Raw genomic sequence first — 7,500 nt, forward strand, 5'->3', positions numbered from 1 at the left:
GCTTGTAATATTTTGATGGTGGTAATTGGGGAGAAACGCTGTTAACGTCGTCTCTTTCGCCGTTCGTATGGAGAGAGTTAATAAACACACACACACACACACACACACACACACACACACACACACACACACACACACACACAGAAACAAAGTTACACTTGGTCAAGAGGGTTGTAGGACACTCGGCATTGGGATGATCCCCAAAGACCGACTAGCCTCAAAGGCTGCAGCACTAAGAGCCAGTGCAATCTTGCCTCCTAGTTTTAGGACGTCACTCACAAAAGAAAACAGAAGAGGTAATGATTGCCGAGTCAGATACCTATGGTTACTGTTGCACAACAAATGTACATCAATAATACAACAAATACAAGTCGAATACTATTATTTTTTTAATTCATAGACATGAACTAATCACATTGATTTTGAAGTGACTCATACCATAACCATCCAGCTGAAAACTGCACATGGGCTTTGTTCACATACTATCAGTGTCTTTGTTTCATTCAGTCTTTTAGTTCGTCTAAAACATATGCTGTATCACCTGCATCGTAATAGGATTAAAAATGCTACCATGACGTCACACAAGTCTTCCGATTAATGTATGAGCAACTGCATATCACAGTTTCCATGCCCATGTTGAAATTATGTAAATTATTTCATACTTTGTGATGTGTACACTGGTGCCAGAATTTCGCACAAATTACACGGCCCAAATAAATGAATTATTCTGCAGTCCTGTTGCTTCAGTAAAAAGGGGAAAAGAGAAGAGAAGACACACACTACATGTTTAATCACTTGATGTTTTCTCTTTAACAACAGTCGTATTTGTTGTGGCCATTCTGTCAGCTGTTCTGATCTGAAGTTTCAGTTTCAGTTTCAGTAGCTCAAGGAGGCGTCACTGCGTTCGGACAAATCCATATACGCTACACCACATCTGCCAAGCAGATGCCTGACCAGCAGCGTAACCCAACGTGCTTAGTCAGGCCTTGAGAAAAAAAAAGAAGAAAAAAAGGTGAATAAATAATAGATAAGCTTACATAAATAAATAAATAATAATTATAATATAAAAAGGTAGTAATAATAATAATAATAATAAAAAAAAAAAAAATAATGATCAATAATTAAATAAATAAGACAACAATGATGATAAATAAGCAAATAAATGTAAAACATGAAGACACACATTCACACATACACCCACACATGCATAACAGATATGCACCAAACATGCAGTTTCACAGATATGAAAGCACAGTCAAATACATATAAACGTACATGAGCTCCAACACACACAAGAATAATGAGAAAGAAGATTTATTGTGTTGATTACACTCCCTTATTCATGAAAGGTGCAAGTGTTGAATTTTATTCGATAGTTTTATTCTCGATTTCTACGATTTCAACGACCAAGCAGACAGAGCAGCAAAAAGGGGAGCAAATAAGTTTACAGGTAGTATAAAATTATATTGTCCGTTGTCATACAAGGAAATAAGTAATATTCTAGAAAGAGACTTTTATAAGTGCTTTCATTCGATTCTAAAACCTAGTCAGTGGACTCTCTCCGACTTTGGTCCGATTCGCAGATCAGTTTTAAGTTTAATTTTCAGTCTATTTTCTATTTCATTACGGACTAAACATTGCCCTAAAATCAAGTGCATATGCTTCAGTAATAAGACAATAAAGCATATGATTTTTGACTGAGATTGGCCGAAGTCTTACCTACATAAAAGTGTGTCATCACAACCAACTGCGAACGCTGATGTTTTTGATTTTTTGCATTCGTTACCAGTTGTTTCGCTTGTTAGATTAGCGATTTCTCTTTTACGAAGTCCATTAAGTAATTTTCTGTTATTGTACTTAGATATTCATTTCAGATTCCACCCTCCATCTGCCTGGTTTTTCCGGACTTACCATTCACCCCCCATCCCCCCTCCCCCTCCTCTCCTAAACGATAACACCCAAATGTAAAAATCGATACTCTAACAAAAATTATGTCTACGATCACCAGTATGTGTGACAGAACATTAAACAAAATTCATCATCATCTGATCTGAATCTGTGCGTGCGTGCGTGCGTGCGTGTGTGTGTGTGTGTGTGTGTGTGTGTGTGTGTGTGTGTGTGTGTGTGTGTGCAGCGAGTGCCAGCGAGGCCCGTGGATTCCGCTTCAGAGTCCGGTTCCGAGTTAGGCGCTCCTATGTCGGCCATCGCTCTGGCTACAACAGCACCGGCAGCCCGTAAGTGTTCACTACCCTCATCCCCTCCACCCCCCTTTTTTCTCTGTCTGTCTGTTTCTCTCTGTTTCTCTCTGTCTGTCTCTGTTTCTCTCTGTCTGTCTCTGTTTCTCTCTGTCTGTTTGTGTTTCTCTCTGCCTGTCCCTGTTTCTTTCTCTGTTTCTCTCTGTTTCTTTCTCTGTTTCTCTCTGCCTGTCCCTGTTTCTCTCTGTCTGTCCCTGTTTCTCTCTGTGTTTCTCTCTGTCTGTCTGTCTCTGTTTCTCTCTGCCTGTCCCTGTTTCTCTCTCTGTTTCTCTCTGCCTGTCCCTGTTTCTGTCTGTGTTTCTCTCTGTGTTTCTCTCTGTCTGTCTGTCTCTGTTTCTCTCTGTCTGTCTGTCTCTGTTTCTCTCTGTCTGTCTGTGTTTCTCTCTGCCTGTCCCTGTTTCTCTCTGTCTGTCTGTCCCTGTTTCTCTCTGTCTGTCTCTGTTTCTCTCTGTCTGTCCCTGTTTCTCTCTGCCTGTCCCTGTTTCTCTCTGTCTGTCTGTCCCTGTTTCTCTCTGTCTGTCTCTGTTTCTCTCTGTCTGTCTCTGTTTCTCTCTGTCTGTCTCTGTTTCTCTCTGTCTTGTCTCTGTTTCTCTCTGTCTGTCTCTGTTTCTCTCTGTCTGTCTCTGTTTCTATCTGTGTTTGCTTCTATGCCTCTTGCTTCTTTCTGTCTCACATCAGAGCGACCGTATCAAATCAGTGTACAGTTATGTATCGGCAAACAAAGAAGATTGTGTCTCTCACAGTCTTTCTGTTTTTTTTTCTCTCTCTACCCCCCCCCCCCTCTCTCTCTCTCTCTCGCCTCATCCCTTTTCCAGTTTACTGCTGAAAATTTCACTCTAATCATATTCATTGTTTTCACTGCTTCCTTTTGGGATGGGGGAGGGGGGGGGTAGAATACAGGGAGAGTTGTATTCTATATTAGATATTTTCTTTCTTTCTGTATTCCGTCATGTGTTATGTCATGTGTTATGTCATTGTTATATGTTTGTGCCATTGTCATCTGTGTTATGTCGTTGTAATATGTGTCATATCATTATCATATGTGCTATGTCATTGTCATGTGCTATGTAATAGTCATCTGTGTTGTGTCATTGTCATCTTTGTCATGTCATTGTCATGTGTCATGTCATTGTTATATTAACAGTGTTATGGAGAGAGAGAGAGAGAGAGAGAGAGAGAGAGAGAGAGAGAGAGAGAGAGTACATGTGTTCATGCTTTTGTGTATTTATTTGCTGTGCTAAAAAGAAATGTTGTAAAACAAACTTCTACTGTTTTCTGAGATTATACCTGGCTGTGTTAAAATGAGAATCCAGTCAGATGATTAAATTTTAGATTACTATTTGTGTTCAGACAAAGTAAAATTGCAGTTATGAATTACAGCCATATTATCTATTCGTTTCAGCTTTTATAATGATCAAAACCACGAACAGAATATTCCTAATAATAGATATTTCTGTACTAACTAAGGCTTATATTAACAGTGTTATGGAGGGAGAGAGAGAGAGAGAGAGAGAGAGAGAGAGAGAGAGAGAGAGAGAGAATGAGAGAGAGACAGAGAGAGAGAGAGAGAGAGAGAATGAGAGAGAGAGAGAGAGAGAGAGAGAGAGAGAGAGAGAGAGAGAAACTACATCTGTAGTGTCGATGAATGGTAATGTTCTCATTGCATGTGTTGATGATTGTCGAAATGATTGTTCTGTTCATTGCTGAACTTGATGGGTATTGTACATAGATGTTGACATCATTGCAGGGGGATCCAAACCCACGTCTTCAGCTGTACCTGGCCGGCTTCACTGCTTGCCTATACCCTGCCCTGAATTCCCCCTGGCCCTATGCTGGTTTCCCCTGAATTCCCTTTGCTCTCCCTAAATTTCACTTGCCTTACGATGAATCCCCCATTGCCCCCAAAACTAAGTTCTCCTTGCCCAGCGCTGTATTCCCTTTGTACTACACTGAATTCCCTTTGTACTACGCTGAATTCCCCTCGCCCTACGCTGAATTCCCCTTGCCCTACGCCGAATTCCCTTGTCCTGTGCTGAATTCCCCTTACATTACCTCTTTCCCCACCTTGCCTTTTTTTTACCTTCCTCTTCCCTCCCCTTCCTACCAGTGGTTATCTGGCAAGAAATAAACAGTTTTGAACACTGCTGTTGTGCTTGTCATTTTGTGTCTTTCCTTCTTTCTCGCGAACTCAACGAGTACGCCTCCTCAACAGCACACACACACACACACACACACACACACACACACGCCTCTGTGTGTGTGTGTGTGTGTGACTGATTACTTTCGTGAACACTGCCTTGAAGTTAAAACAAGGCTTGCCAGGGGCGTGGTCAGTGCATGCCAGGGGCGTGGTCAGTGCTTGCCAGGGGCGTGGTCAGTGCTTGCCAGGGGCGTGGTCAGTGCATACCAGCGGCGTGGTCAGTGCTTGCCAGGGGCGTGGTCAGTGCATACCAGCGGCGTGGTCAGTGCTCAGTGCTTGCCGGGTGTGGTCAGTGCTTGCCAGGGGCGTGGTCAGTGCTTGCCAGGTGTGGTCAGTGCTTGTCAGGGGTGGTCAGTGCTTTCCAGGGGTGTGGTCAGTGCATACCAGGGGCGTGGTCAGAGCGTGCCGGGCAAGTGTTGAGGCGTGACGGAGGTGTGAGGGTGGTGAATTCCACAGTTTGGGTGCAACAAAAGAAAAGAAAGTACGCCATACGTTTTTTGTACAGATCTTTGGAATACACAGTGAACGCATGTCAGGTAAAGAACAAAGTTGTCTGGATGGTGAATAGACAGAAAGTAAATCCGAAAGATAGACAAGACAAGTACTGGTGAAGACAATGTGACAGAGAATTGAGAGTTTGTATTGTATTTGTGCATGAATGGGCAGCCAGTGAAGGATAGCAAATAGGAGAGTGATTTGTTGATGATTTTTCACACTACGTTTCACTGGAATGCCAACAAAATGTTCAACAGTGTTAAAGTGTTTGGGTGTTTTAAACATAGAGAGGAAGACGCCTGATGTGCCGTTGAGCGATAATTTGTATAGTGGTGCCACTGAGCGACAAATTGTATAGTGGTGCCACTGAGCGATAAATTGTATAGTGGTGCCACTGAGCGGTAATTTGTATAGTGGTGCCACTGAGCGGTAATTTGTATAGTGGTGCCACTGAGCGATAAATTGTATAGTGGTGCCACTGAGCGATAAATTGTATAGTGGTGCCACTGAGCGATAAATTGTATAGTGGTGCCACTGAGCGACAAATTGTATACTGGTGCCACTGAGCGATAAATTGTATAGTGGTGCCACTGAGCGATAAATTGTATACCACTGAGCGATAAATTGTATAGTGGTGCCACTGAGCGATAAATTGTATAGTGGTGCCACTGAGCGATAAATTGTATACCACTGAGCGATAAATTGTATAGTGGTGCCACTGAGCGATAATTTGTATAGTGGTGCCACTGAGCGATAAATTGTATAGTGGTGCCACTGAGCGACAAATTGTATAGTGGTGCCACTGAGCGACAAATTGTATAGTGGTGCCACTGAGCGACAAATTGTATAGTGGTGCCACTGAGCGATAATTTGTATAGTGGTGCCACTGAGCGACAAATTGTATAGTGGTGCCACTGAGCGACAAATTGTATAGTGGTGCCACTGAGCGACAAATTGTATAGTGGTGCCACTGAGCGATAATTTGTATAGTGGTGCCACTGAGCGGTAATTTGTATAGTGGCGCCGCTGAGCGACAATTTTTGTAGTGGAAGCTGCTTCCAGAGGTAACTGCACTGTGGCAGGCTGGATTTGAATGACTCAACGAGAGAGAAAGAGAGAGGCAGAGAGAGACAGACATACAGACAGAGAAGGAAGAGAGAAACAGAGAGAGAGAGACAAGACAAGACAAGACAAGACAAATTCTTTATTTCGAGAATAATAGTAAAGCACTGCTGTGCTTTTTTTTTTACATCAAGTCTCCACCCTGAATAGGGTCTACACTAATAATAATAATAATAATGGATACTTATATAGCACACTATCCAGAAATCTACTCTAGGTGCTTTACAAAAACGCTTTGTTAACATAAAACATTACATCTATGTTACATACACACACCAAAATATGACTACACACACACACACACACACACACACACACACACAGACACACACACACTGCGTACATATATTTTAACAATATATGTGTATCTAACACATACGCACACATTGGCAGGCACTTACATAAACGCACGCGCACACAATACACATTCATATACATGCATGTAGTTATGTACACATACATATGTATACATACATAGTCAAGCACAGCTAACGCAAAGGAAGTGGACCTGCCACAATTGAACTTACTGCTGAGGGAAAAGGTGAGTTTTGAGACGAGATTTAAAAGACGCGAGGGAATCAGAATGACGGAGGTTATCAGGGAGCTTGTTCCACGTCTTTGACGATTGAAAAGAAAACGATCTGTGTCCATAGGTCTTACTTCTGACGTGAGGTATCCTGAGAAGTCGAGTATCAGAGGAAGAACGGAGCTGGCGAGACGGGGTATAGATATGGAGGAGTTCAGAAAGATACTTGGGGCCAGATCCATTGACAGCAGAAAAGGTCAGAGTGGATAGCTTATAGTCTATTCACTATACACTATAGTCTATACACTACACAATACTAAATAAAATGAAAGCATGGTGTTAGTAAAGATACATAACAGAGGAGAAAATTTTTTAAAAATATTAAAAAAAAACAAAAAAAAACAACAAACAAAAACAACAACAAACACACACACACAAACACACACACAAACGCACATACACATGCACACACACATGCACACACACACACACACACACACACACACACACACACACACACATACACAAACATGACATACAGACACAAGCATGGTGTTAGTAAAATGCATAGGCAAAAATGAACAAAATGAAAGAAACACACACAACACACACCACACTACAGACCAGAGTGCGGGATGAAGGGTGAGGGAGGTTTTCAGTCAACTATATTTCTCTTTCATTCACACACACACACACACACAGACACACACACACACACACACACACACACACACACACACACACTCACTCACTCACTCACTCACTCATTCACTCACTCACTCACACGTGCACATACGTGTAATAGCATTTATTTTTGTGGCACTTTGAATGTGTGGTTGAGATTGCGCGTGCGTGTTGTTGCTTGTGATGCTAGGGGAAGCAATTGCGTGTTGGTGCTTGTG

At 42.1% G+C, this 7,500-nt stretch overlaps 1 protein-coding gene across 1 annotated transcript in view; it reads left to right on the forward strand.

Annotated features, from left to right (window-relative positions):
- LOC143281899 (uncharacterized) overlaps positions 1-7,500 on the forward strand; it is a 26,189-nt gene that overhangs the window by 1,154 nt on the left and 17,535 nt on the right. The window lies entirely within an intron of this gene.

The sequence above is a fragment of the Babylonia areolata genome, chromosome 5, assembly GCF_041734735.1.
Source record: "Babylonia areolata isolate BAREFJ2019XMU chromosome 5, ASM4173473v1, whole genome shotgun sequence".
Lineage (NCBI taxonomy): Eukaryota > Metazoa > Mollusca > Gastropoda > Neogastropoda > Buccinidae > Babylonia > Babylonia areolata.